The sequence below is a fragment of the Scardinius erythrophthalmus genome (assembly GCF_964197995.2).
Source record: "Scardinius erythrophthalmus genome assembly, chromosome: 2".
Classification (NCBI taxonomy): Eukaryota; Metazoa; Chordata; class Actinopteri; order Cypriniformes; family Leuciscidae; genus Scardinius; species Scardinius erythrophthalmus.
Window position 1 is genome coordinate 58,801,194 of NC_138222.1, and position 13,434 is coordinate 58,814,627.

Sequence of the window (13,434 nt, forward strand, 5' to 3'; positions counted from 1 at the left end):
AGACAGACATCTTAGCTAAGATTTTTTGCTGTACATACCTATGCCTCTACTGACATGTGACTCCAGAATGCTGTCAATCGAAGGAGGTTGGACACTTGGAAGGAGGCCTAGTGTCCTGGGGTCCTCAGGCCTTGGAACCCTACGCCTTGGCATCCCCACATCAGCCTGGAGTCTTGCGCGCACAATTTCCGCTTGCAGATCAGGAATGTAACTGTAGTCTTTTGCCACTTTCAAGGCATATACAGTCCATCTACCAGTTTTCTTCTGGAACTGTCTGCGAAAGCTGTCATGAAAAATAATTTGTATTTAGACAAAAAAAATTACCCAGAAATATATGGATAATAAGACGCATTCGAAGGACGAAATATCAAGTTCTACAGAAAGTTCTGTGTGATAGAAAATATATTTTTAAATCTTACATCTTTTGGCCATTTTTGTTGAGCATTGGCGGTCGATCTCTATGGTGGTTATAATCCAGGGCTGCGAGGAGAGTTCTTGCCTCGTAGACCAGTGGTGAGAAGCTGAACCGCTTGCTGACGTACATCAACAAGTGATTATGGGATGATTCCAGCTCACAGGTTGATCTGGAGAAATAAATTAGCCTATGTTCATATTTCGAGTAGTATTCAAAACATTGATCACAGTGATGACTACTGGTGACTAATTCCATTTTGAAACAGACATGAAGGTGCTTCCATAAGTTACCTGAAAGGTACACTGTTAACGATTTTCTTGTATTTTTACAGTACAGTACTGGCAGCACGGTGGCCAGCAAGTTACTGTATTTTGATTTACAGCAACTTTACTGTAATTTACTTTACAGTACACAATATCAGTACTGTAAACTACAAAACAGTACTTTACTGTATTTTTACTGTATTCTTGTAATGTTTCTGTTTCTGCTGTAATTAATTGTACAGTATTGTACTGTAAAATCTATATTGATACATTATTGCTAAATTTTATAATTTTCAAATTACTAATAATGATAATATTATATTTATATAATATTGAGTTATTATAGTATATACATTTACAGGTAATAATATTATACTGCAACTTCAGAATAACTGCAAATCAATCAATCCAAACAATGTTATTGTCAAAAACATTTTTTATTAATCAATTACACTATTGTGTATTTGTGAAAAAACATTTCATTTAGGAACACTACATGTCCAGTACACCAACACTTTACAGGTAAACAGCTTTTAAAGGGATAGTTAAAGGAACACGCCGACTTTTTGGGACTTCAGCTTATTCACTGTATCCCCCAGAGTTAGATGAGTCCACACACACCCTTCTTATCTCCGTGCGTGCTGTAACTCTGTTTGACGCACCCACCGCTAGCCTAGCTTAGCACAAAGACTGGAGGTAAACTACGGTGGCCGAGAAGGGTCACAACACATACAAACGCCACAACAACTTCATATTCAGAAAACAGCTTCGTCGATTTCACATCACGTACGCTGCAAATATTCACAGCACGAGCAAATAGGGAAACGAACTGCAAACTGCAAAGACACAACGGAAATGTTTCCAGGGGGGCCTTGATCAGTGACGGACCCGCATCCATCTGGTTGTCCTCGCGCTATCTGAATGTGCGCTTTTGTTGTCTATGTCTACAAGAGCAAGAGGTAAGTGTTTCTCTTTTATTATGACAGACTTGTAGACAACAAAAGCGCACATTCAGATATCGCGAGGACAACCAGATGGATGCGGGTCCGTCACTGATCAAGGCCCCCCTGGAAACATTTCCGTTGTGTCTTTGCAGTTTGCAGTTCGTTTCCCTATTTGCTCGTGCTGTGAATATTTGCAGCGTACGTGATGTGAAATCGACGAAGTTGTTTTCTGAATATGAAGTTGTTGTGGCGTTTGTATGTGTTGTGACCCTTCTCGGCCACCGTAGTTTACCTCCAGTCTTTGTGCTAAGCTAGGCTCCAGCTAGCATACTGCTCGCAATAAGTGACAAAATAACGCCAACATTTTCCTATTTACATGTTGTGATTTGTAAAGTCACAGCGTGTACAAATAACAAGGACACATGAGACACAACCATCTTCCAACTGTACACATACTGGGAACTATATTCTCAGAAGGCGAAGCACTGCTACTTCTGCGGAGTGATTTACTCGCAGCACCTGTGGTGAGGAGCAGATAGTTCGCTCAGAGTGTTGCGCTAATCACTCCGCCCAAGTAGTAGTCATTCGCCTACGAGAATATAGTTCTCAGTATGTGTACGGTTAGAAGATGGTTGTGTCTCATGTGACCTTGTTATTTGTACACGCTGTGACGACTATACAAATCACAACATGTAAATAGGAAAATGTTGCCGTTGTTTTGTCACTTATTGGGAGCAGTATGCTAGCTGGAGACATTTACCTCCAGTCTTTGTGTTAAGCTAGGCTAGCGGTGGGTGCGTCAGACAGAGTTACAGCACGCACGGAGATGAAAAGGGTATGTATGGACTTCACTTATCTAACTCTGGGGGATACGGTGAATAAGCTGAAGTTCCAAAAAGTCGGCGTGAGAGGTTGAGAAACTGCATGACTTGCAGCTGTAGATGGACACACTTTAAAATTTGGTTGGGACTTTGAGGTGGTACTGGAACCTGGCGGTGACCAAAACTGAAAAAGACATGACACACAAAAACACGTATGACAAATCCTGTTATCCACAGCACCAATAAAGATGAGCAGACAGTGTAAGAGATCAATTGTAAAATAAAATTTTGTAGAAATAACAAAAATTAAAAAAACAGCCAATTAAAAAAATAAAAATAAAAATGTAACCTTTAGATTTTAAAACTTTAAGTTTAAAACATTGTATTAACATGGCTAATACTTACAGAAAACTCCTTCCCAGGCTGCAAATAAAATTCCCACGTCCCACACGTACAGCTGTAAGAAATCAAAATACATATTATTCAGTTAACTGTTATGTTTCTTGTTGAGGACATATATTTCATACATCTGCTTACAATACATCTAGGTTAACAAAAATAAGCTTCACTTTAAGCTTCACTTGACCTCTCTAAATATTCTAACTTGCTTTTTGGGCATGCATTTTACTTGTCTTTGTTGCCTAATAGATCATTATTAACTCTGATAGTTTTTTTATTGATCAATTTACACCTTTATTTATATTTTTAATTATTATAGTAATCATTATTTGTCATTACAAATCACAATGCTACAGAAATGGGTCTCCAGCCTAAATAATAGAAATGAAATAAAAGGCTAAACTGGTACCAATAGCCAAACTCTCTTAGACCAAATCACCCATTTTGCGTTGCAAAGGAAAGTGCAGTATTTTTAACCCGTGTTTTCACGTGTTTTTCTGTCTAAACGACTTAATAAATTTGGTCCAGTATTTATCATAAAAGTTCGTAAAATCATAAAACCATCAAGTTCGCCATCCGAGAAACGGACTGCAAATATAGCATTTTGAGCAAAATAACGTACGTTATGTCTATTATAAGTGCTTGTTTTTACCACTGATGGGCTCGGATGTTATGGAAAGGATCCTTACAGATAACAGTTAACGTTAGACATTTTTGTTATCATAAGATCCTTCAAACGTAACGTTAACGTCAAATGCAGTAATTTTTATCTCGCAGACGATTGTATAACACATAACGTTAATTAACCACCTCGATTTGTCCTTCCACCGTTCCAACAATCACCAAGTCTGTTTTGGTCGAAATAAACCGTAAGGTAATGTTAATTCACTGTTCAAATCTCGAGTTAGATTTGAAAATGTCGAGACGGTCGAGACAAGCAGCGGGGTGAAAGAGCAGATCTAACTAACGGTGTTTTTGCAACCGTCGCTGGCTAAACTTCCACTGTCATTTGTACACTATAGTGTAAAATCCTAAAACCTTATTATAAAATTCAAAATTAACTTACCAAATTTCCAGATATCCGCAGAGTGAGATCCATTCATCCAGCGAGTGATCTGCTGCGATCTGCCTGCAGTTGAGTCTGACGTCAGTCAGGCGCGCGCTCTCTCTGTTTACAGCAACCCTGTATTATTGCCAGGCATTTTACAGCCAGGTTACAGCTAGGTTACAGCAACACTAAAATGTACTGTAAAATGTTCCCGCTCAAACAAAATTACCCACAATACAATGCAAATGACGGTACTTTACTGTAATATAGAAATGCAGTATTGTACTGTAGGTTATTACAGTACTGTGCTGCTAAATCTACAGCGACATTTAACAGTGTAGATATCGATGGACATTTCTGAGCCACCTCTTTTTTAGAACTATCGCTTCCAGTGCCTTGTGAGCTTTGGAACCACTCTCCAGCCATTGCTTGTCTTGTATTTCTGGCAGGCTACCGTGCAGGCAGTGACCAAGAAACCATTCGTGCTCATTTGTGACATGGTGCAGCACACTGCTCCATAGTTTCTAAAAAACAAATCTTGTAATCAAGACCATACAGTCGAAGAACAAATAAAGCCTAGATATTGTAATGTGCTTTATAATGAGTATGTGTAACGGAGGCCAGCTGGTAGTTGCTGTGCGAGTAAACCTCACTCCTCTGATCTCAATAGACGCTCTAGCGACAGACGCTAGAGGCTGCAGTCTTTAGCCTCCTTGTTAGAGCGCCTGACTCTCATGCCGGAGACCCGGGTTCGAGGCCCGCACGGAGCGGGGTGTGAAGGACCCGGGTGAGAGGGGTTACATATGCTGTGCACAAATAGAATCTTATCCTAAAACACTGAATCTCACTGCACATAGAAGCATTGTACTTGATGAATTCAAGTTTGCTACATGGAAATGTTGTTGTATTTAGTCACAGGAAGAGATGACTACTGGGAGATATATTACTTACAATGAACTGCTGTACCGTGTCTGCCTTCTTACAACAGAACCAGAAGTGATTCACTATGTGCTTGACCCAGTGCAGTAGGATCTTTTGTCCAGATTGCTGTGCCTTCTAAGTATGCATATAACAGATGTGGTTCAGTACATTTTAGAATAAAAACATTTTCATAACAAATCTGAAAAAAATGTAGGTTCGAGTATTTTATAAAAATGAAAAAAGAAGTAAACATACTGCAGTAATCATCTTGGCTAAATTAGTATTAACATATACCATGTGTCACTTTTGGGTTAATATTTGATTGATTTATGACCCCTTGTCACTCATGATTGACAGGGAATCCGTGTGTCAAAAACAGGGTCTCTGATTTACAGTGCCAAGCTGGCTGGTCATTTGTTGAATCCTGGGTATCTGGCTCCTTCCAGTCTGTTGGGGGGTAAACTGTTGCTGATTGTATTTTCCTTTGATTGTTGGGGGTGAAATTCCCCCAAGCAAGTATTACGCAATGTTGACACCCTGAGTGTCAAAATCTTTGCTGTTTGATCAATAGGGTAGCCTATATGTTAACTGAGTCAAAATATTTGAGTCAAGACATTCAGGATTATCATTACACCTACACCACACTGGTTATATTCATTAAAATAATATGCCTGGCAATAATTTAAGAACAACTATGTGTGTGTGTGTGTGTGTGTGTGTGTGTGTGTGTGTGTGTGTGTGTGTGTGTGTGTGTGTGTGTGTGTGTGTGTGTGTGTGTGTGTGTGTGAGCACCTCAGTAGGATCAGTGGTACCTGAACTATAGGTTTATGTTAATGCCTAAGACAAAGAATCAGACACATTCATCAAGCCAAAGAGTCCTATACCCACACACCCCATACTATATTCTTCTCAATAACAAAGGGTGTTGTTGTTGTTTTTTCTAGAACATCTGTATCTATTTCCTGACGCCAATAGGATCAGTGTTAAAAAGACAAATAATCAAAACATTTATCTAACTCACAGTGAAGGTGTTTGCGAGTGGAACTGGCGGGGGAAGAGTGCATCCTAAATGGGTTTGTTAATGGTTTTACGACAGTTGCTTAGGCCAGATGTTTAAAGAATGACACTTCATCAAAAGCTTTCTGGTGATTCTCTGGACTCGCACACAAAAACATATTTTTAGTGTATATAAATTTGTTTGTTACTTTTGTTATTGTAGTATTTTTTTTTACAGAAAATGTTTTAGTTTTTAACCCAATCCATAGTGTGTGTGTGTGTGTGTGTGTGTGTGTGTGTGTGTGTGTGTGTGTGTGTGTGTGTGTGTGTGTGTGTGTGTGTGTGTTGCAAAACAACTTACATATTTTTTACTTCAAAATTCTGAGTAAAATAAGAAGCATAGGGGTTTTAAACATTCAAACATTTATACATTTGTTTGCCACAAAAAGCAATGAAAGTTGTCTCTTGTCTTTAAATAAAAACTTTTACTTTATTTTATTTTTTAAAACAGACTGGTGACCAGCATCTTTTATTAGAACTGTAGCCGAACAGTGTCCTCACATGAGTAAAACACAATTTTCACTAAGAAAACTTTTTAAATGTATGACTGAACCTTTTTTTGTTCTTTTGACAAACCTACATTTCAAATTATACCTGAGGTGTGTAATAACCACAAGGGATACATGTTGATTCCATGTTTCAGTGTACAGTGCAAACATGCAATACTCAAGAAATCTAATCTTAGGGTAAATCTTTGTGTGGCCAGAACACAAAACTTTGTGTTAAGTGATCCAGACAAAGCTTCATGCTAGAAAATATCATGGAAGTCACTAGCACTTCAACATCCAGCACAAATTAAAGAGATGAGCTTAGGATGTTTCTATTAACATCTTCTATGACCCCCAAAAACAGGTGATATCAAGGTTCTATGGTTCTATTAAAGCGACATAATATATAGTTAGATATTTGTGTGTGTAACCCAGCCATTAGGGAGGCACAAGCCAGTGCACTCTTAGTGCCGGTCCCAAGCCCGGATAAATGGGGAGGGTTGCGTTAGGAAGGGCATCCAGCGTAAAACATGTGCCAAATCAAATATGCGGGTCACGAATAAGAATTTCATACCGGATCGGTCGAGGCCCGGGTTAACAACGACCGCCTCAGGTATCGTTAGCCAACAGGGTACCGGTGGAAATTGGGCTACTGTCGGCCGAAGGAGGAGGAGGAGAGGAGGAAGACGTCTACAGAGGCGACGGGGAAAGGAGATGTGTAGGAGAGTGGAGGTTCGGGTTGGTACTTTAAATGTTGGCACTATGACTGGTAAAGGGAGAGAGTTAGCTGATATGATGGAGAGGAGAAGGGTAGATATGTTGTGTGTTCAGGAGACCAAGTGGAAAGGGAGTAAGGCCAGAAACATTGGAGGTGGGTTTAAACTGTTCTATCATGGTGTGCATGGAAAGAGAAATGGTGTAGGGGTGATTATGAAGGAAGAGTACAGTAAGAGTGTAGTGGAGGTGAAGAGAGTTTCTGATAGGGTGATGATCGTGAAGGTGGAAGTTGAAGGGATGATGATAAATGTCATCAGTGCCTATGCTCCACAAGTAGGCTGTGAGATGGAGGAGAAGGAAAGATTCTGGAGTGAATTAGATGAAGTGGTAGATGGTGTACCTAGAAATGAACGATTGGTGATTGGGGCAGACTTTAATGGACATGTAGGTGAGTGGAACAGAGGTGATGAGAAGGTTATGGGTAGGTATGGCCTAAAGGAGAGAAATGTGGAAGGGCAGATGGTGGTAGATTTTGCTAAAAGGATGGAAATGGCAGTGGTGAATACGTATTTTAAGAAGAAGGAGGATCATAGGGTGACCTATAAGAGTGGAGGAAGGTGCACACAGGTGGACTATATTCTATGTAGGAGATGCAACCTGAAGGAGATTGGAGACTGTAAGGTGTTGGCAGGGGACAGTGTAGCTAGACAGCATCGGATGGTGGTCTGTAGGATGGTTTTAGAGACGAAGAAGAAGAGGAGGAGAGTAAGGACTGAAAGAAGAATAAGATGGTGGAAACTGAAGGAGGAAGACTGTAGTGTGAGGTTCAGGGAAGAGGTCAGACAGAGGCTAGGTGGTGGTGAAGAGGTGCTGGATGATTGGGAAACTTCCGCAGGAGTGATGAGGGAGGCAGCTAGAAAGGTACTTGGTGTGACATCTGGAAATAGAAAGGAAGACAAGGAGACGTGGTGGTGGAATGAGGAAGTGCAGGGGAGCATAAGGGGAAAGAGGTTAGCAAAACAGAAGTGGGATCGACAGGGTGATGAGAAAAGTAGGCAGGAGTACAAGGAGATGCGGCAACAGGTAAAGAGGGATGTGGCGAAAGCCAAGGAAAAGGCATACGAGGAGCTGTATGAGAGGTTGAACACTAAGGAAGGAGAAAAGGATTTGTACCGATTGGCCAGGCAGAGAGATCGAGCTGGGAAGGATGTGTTGCAAGTTAGAGCAATAAAGGATGGAGATGGAAATGTGTTGACTAGTGAGGAGAGTTTGTTGAGAAGATGGAGGGAGTATTTTGAGCAGCTGATGAACGAGGAAAATGAGAGAGAGAGAAGGTTGGATGATGTGGTGTTAGTAAAGCAGGAAGTGGATAGGATTAGTAAGGAGGAAGTGAGAGCAGCAATTAAGAGGATGAAGAGTGGAAAGTCAGTTGGACCAGATGACATACCGGTAGAAGCATGGAGATGTTTAGGAGAGATGGCAGTGGAGTTTTTAACCAGATTGTTTAACAAGATTTTGGAAGGTGAGAGGATGCCTGAGGAATGGAGAAGGAGTGTGCTGGTACCGATCTTTAAGCATAAGGGAGATGTGCAGAACTGCAGTAACTACAGGGGAATTAAGTTGATCAGTCACACCATGAAGTTATGGGAAAGAGTAGTGGAAGCCAGGCTGAGAGAAGAGGTGACCATCTGTGAGCAACAGTATGGTTTCATGCCGAGGAAGAGCACCACAGATGCCATATTTGCTTTGAGAACGTTGATGGAGAAGTATAGAGAAGGACAGAAGGAGCTGCATTGTGTATTTGTGGATCTAGAGAAAGCGTACGACAGAGTGCCAAGAGAGGAGTTGTGGTATTGTATGAGGAAGTCAGGTGTGTCAGAGAAGTATGTGAGGGTGGTGCAGGACATGTATGAGGACAGTGTGACTGCAGTGAAGTGTGCAGTAGGAACGACAGACTGGTTCAAGGTGAAGGTTGGACTGCATCAAGGATCGGCCCTGAGCCCTTTCCTGTTTGCAGTGGTGATGGACAGGTTGACGGACGAGGTCAGACAAGAGTCTCCCTGGACTATGATGTTTGCGGATGATATTGTGATTTGTGGTGAGAGTAGTGAGCAGGTTGAGAAGAGCCTGGAGAGGTGGAGGTACGTGCTGGAGAGGAGGGGAATGAAAGTCAGTAGGAGTAAGACAGAGTACATGTGCGTAAATGAGAGGGAGGGCAGTGGAGTGGTGCGGTTACAGGGTGAAGAGGTGAAGAAGGTGGAGGAGTTCAGGTACCTGGGGTCAACAGTGCAAAGTAATGGAGAGTGTGTTAGGGAAGTGAAGAAAAGAGTGCAGGCAGGGTGGAGTGGGTGGAGAAGAGTGACAGGAGTGATTTGTGATAGTAGAGTATCTGCAAGAATGAAAGGAAAAGTTTATAGGACTGTGGTGAGACCTGCGATGTTGTATGGGTTAGAGACAGTGGCATTGAGTAAAAGGCAGGAGGCGGAGCTGGAGGTAGCAGAGCTGAAGATGTTAAGGTTTTCGTTGGGAGTGACGAGGATGGACAAGATTAGAAATGAGTTTATTAGAGGGACAGCGCATGTTGGACGTTTTGGTGACAAGGTGAGGGAGGCGAGATTGAGATGGTTTGGACATGTGCAGAAGAGGGACATGAATTATATTGGTAGGAGAATGCTGAGGATGGAGCCACCAGGAAGGAGGAAAAGAGGAAGACCAAGGAGGAGGTTCATGGATGTGGTGAGGGAAGACATGCAGGTAGTTGGTGTAAAAGAGGCAGATGTAGAGGACAAGGTGGTATGGAGACGGATGATCCGCTGTGGCGACCCCTAATGGGAGCAGCCGAAAGAAAAAGAAGAAGAAGATATTTGTGTGTGTGTGTGTGTGTGTGTGTGTGCGTGTGTGTGTGTGTGTGTGTGTGTGTGTGTGTGTATATAGTAGTGCTAAACTCTTTGTGTGTATTTTTACACGCCAACATATTTTGTCACGGGTATGTCACACCACTGTGATGAAAAGTTTCACACTCGTGAATAACTTACAAACATAATCTTTACACAGGAGTTACTGTATATGTATCCGAAACACCTGTAAAATTCAAAAGACCAAATCAGTAAGAAAAGAGAACTCAGCATACATTGAAAAGTAACATTTATAATAAATACACAAAATCCATTTGTGAGCAATTGTGAAAGTTTGTAAATTTTGTTTTGTAAGTGATGTTTTTATCACTCCACTAGTGTTAGTCACTTTATTCAGACGCACTATTGTGTTTGTTGGAATCATCTTTGTGAACTGTCAACATTCAGTGTTTATAGGAATAAATGCAAATTAAGAATTTAAGTGAAAGTCTTTCTGTTTGAGAGTGTTTGACTAAATTGATATTTCTTTTAGTGTAACTTTACAGCTATCTATGATTTCGCAAACCAGTATTTCATATTATATTATATTATACTTAATATTATATTAAGTTGTTTAACGTCCGCAGAATAGTTTATTTCAACAACCCGCTTAACATTAAAGATCATAGTTTTTCAATTGTTATCACCATCTTCTTTGACTCAAATAAAGTTACTATATGTGCTAAAAATCTTTGTATTTTTTTTTTTTTTTTTTTTTTGCTCTTCTGTCAGATTTGTTAGAGGAACTATGCCACACTGTTGTAATGCAAACACATTAAGAACTATAACGTTACATGTCCTTGTAAAGACTATAGATAACATTCAAACATAATTGTTATACAGGAATTATGTTTGTACAAAAGTAAATTCAAGGTCAATTTATTACGAAAGTGTGTAAGGCATAGGAAAAGAGACAATTAGCCATAAAGAATACAGAATTCCTCTCTCCTGGTCTATTGTGAAAGTTTATGTCGATACAGTGTGTAAAAGGATATTTTTCCACTAAACGATGACCCACTTTACATTTAGTTTCTTTGTTTTGTACAGTTTGCAAAGACTACTCTCTGAGCGTGGTCAAACATGTTCATAGGAATAATGAAAACATGAACAAATGCAGCATTTTGAGAATTAAATGTCAGTCCTTCTACATGACACTGGTTGAGACTAAACAAATGACATTTCTTTTAGGACATCTTTCTGGTCTGTCTACGTTGTGGGATCGCAAGACACAACGACCCAACATGAAAAGTGAGTTATGCCCTTTTTCTGTAACCTATTCAACCATTACACTTTAAACTTTTAGAACTATTACACTTAAAACTCTGCATTTCACTGCACAGTCATAGATACACAGTTCTTTTGTCTATGTCTCTAAACAACTGTTAAGTAAATGAATTACAGTTGATAAGTAGTAATTTTAAGTGAAAGGTGAGATGATTCATGCCTTTTTTTAATTTTATTCTGTCCACACCAATACTTTGACACCAGTGTTTTAGGCATCTGTCTTTTAGGTTTGATCCAGAAAACAGAACTTGTGTTTTATGTCTCAACATTTTGTTCTCCTTTTTAATGAAAACATGCAGTTTTTGTTCTCAACAGCAGAATACCAAAATGTTTTAGCATATTGTAAATTTCAATAGTTAGCTAGCAAATGCATGTGAACTGTTTATTACTGTGATCATTTTATATGTGAAACAAGCTCAGTCACATCAGAGTTGAATTGGAACAGTAGAAGCAAGGGACATTGGATCCAATCACAGTTTTATTAACCCTTAAAGGGGCAAGCATAAATAAATTTGATGGAAAAATGATTCATTGCTATTTTTGTATGTATCTAGACTAAAATGACACAGTTCATGCATTTTTTCCAAAATATGACCTTTTTTTTTCTAAGTTACACTCTGTATCTCCCAAGATACATTGCCCATTTAGGGTAACATTTTGCAATGTATTCTTTTTTATTATAGTTCATATGACTACACTACACTACACTACACTACATTACACCACACCACACCACACTACACTACACCACACCACACTACACTACACTACACTACACTACACTACATTACACTACACTACACTACACTACACTACACTACATTACACCACACCACACCACACTACACTACACTACACTACACCACACCACACTACACTACACTACACTACACTACACTACAATACATTACACTACATTACACTACACTACATTACACTACACTACATTACACTACACTACACTACACTACACTACACTACATTACACCACACCACACCACACCACACTACACTACACTACACCACACTACACTACACTACACTACATTACACTACACTACATTACACTACACTACACCACATTACACTACACTACACTACACTACACTACACTACACTACACCACATTACACTACATTACACTACACTACACTACACTACACTACAATACATTACACCACACCACACCACACTACACTACACTACACTACACTACACTACACCACATTACCAGTGTTGGGAGTAACGCGTTACAAAAGTAATTAATTACTGTAATGCATTGCTTTTTGCTGTAACGCGGTAATGTAAGGCATTACAGGGGGAAAAAATGTAATATTTTACTCGGTACAAATGTCAGTAACGCGCATTACAAGCAGTTAACCTGGAATAAAGTGGTATTTTTTTTTCCTTCATGCAAATTCGCCAAAATCACCGCGAGATCAGCAGAGGAGAAACGTCCGCGCAAAATGTTTCACTCCGTTTCCATGGCAACTCTGCGCCGCGGCCGCTCCAGTGTTTGAAAAATAGACAGTATGGGTTTGAAACATAGACTGTAAAAAAATATGGACGTAGTGTCCGTGACGTCACCCGTAGGTTTCTGAAGAGCATTTTTGAAGCCTAAAGTGGGCGGAGCCGGCCGTCGCCATCTTGGCCTTGCGTCACTCCCGGATAACAGAAAATAGGCAAACAGGCGGGGCGTGAGTGGAGCTTAGGAGCCTGGCTATCTGAAATCAGCTAGCTCGACGTGATCGAGTTAGCTGATGATGTAAAGCCAATTAAACGTTCCTATTTTTGCCCTTCGTAATATTATAATAGTTAAAAGACATGGCTACAAGTGAGACTGTGTATTACTTCGAGAGTGTTTGTGTGTGACAGTGATTTATGTGCATACATGTCCGTCACTCTTTCATGGTCCGTCAGCGCGGCATCACTCAAGTTCGTAGAGAGCTTATTCAGTCCATTTTAGATTCTGATTTTGGCCGTCTCTCAAATGGGTTAAACCATAGATATATTGCCTTTGAAGAGCAAGTAAATGCGCTAGAAAATCCGCGCTCATTCATGTGCATTTATTGCATGGACGGAGAAAGCGCTGACGCCCGCATGATTTCATCTGACGGTACATAAGCATATTATAATCCATCTGTTCCGTGAGAGCAGAACGAACGAGCATGTATTGACGTTTTA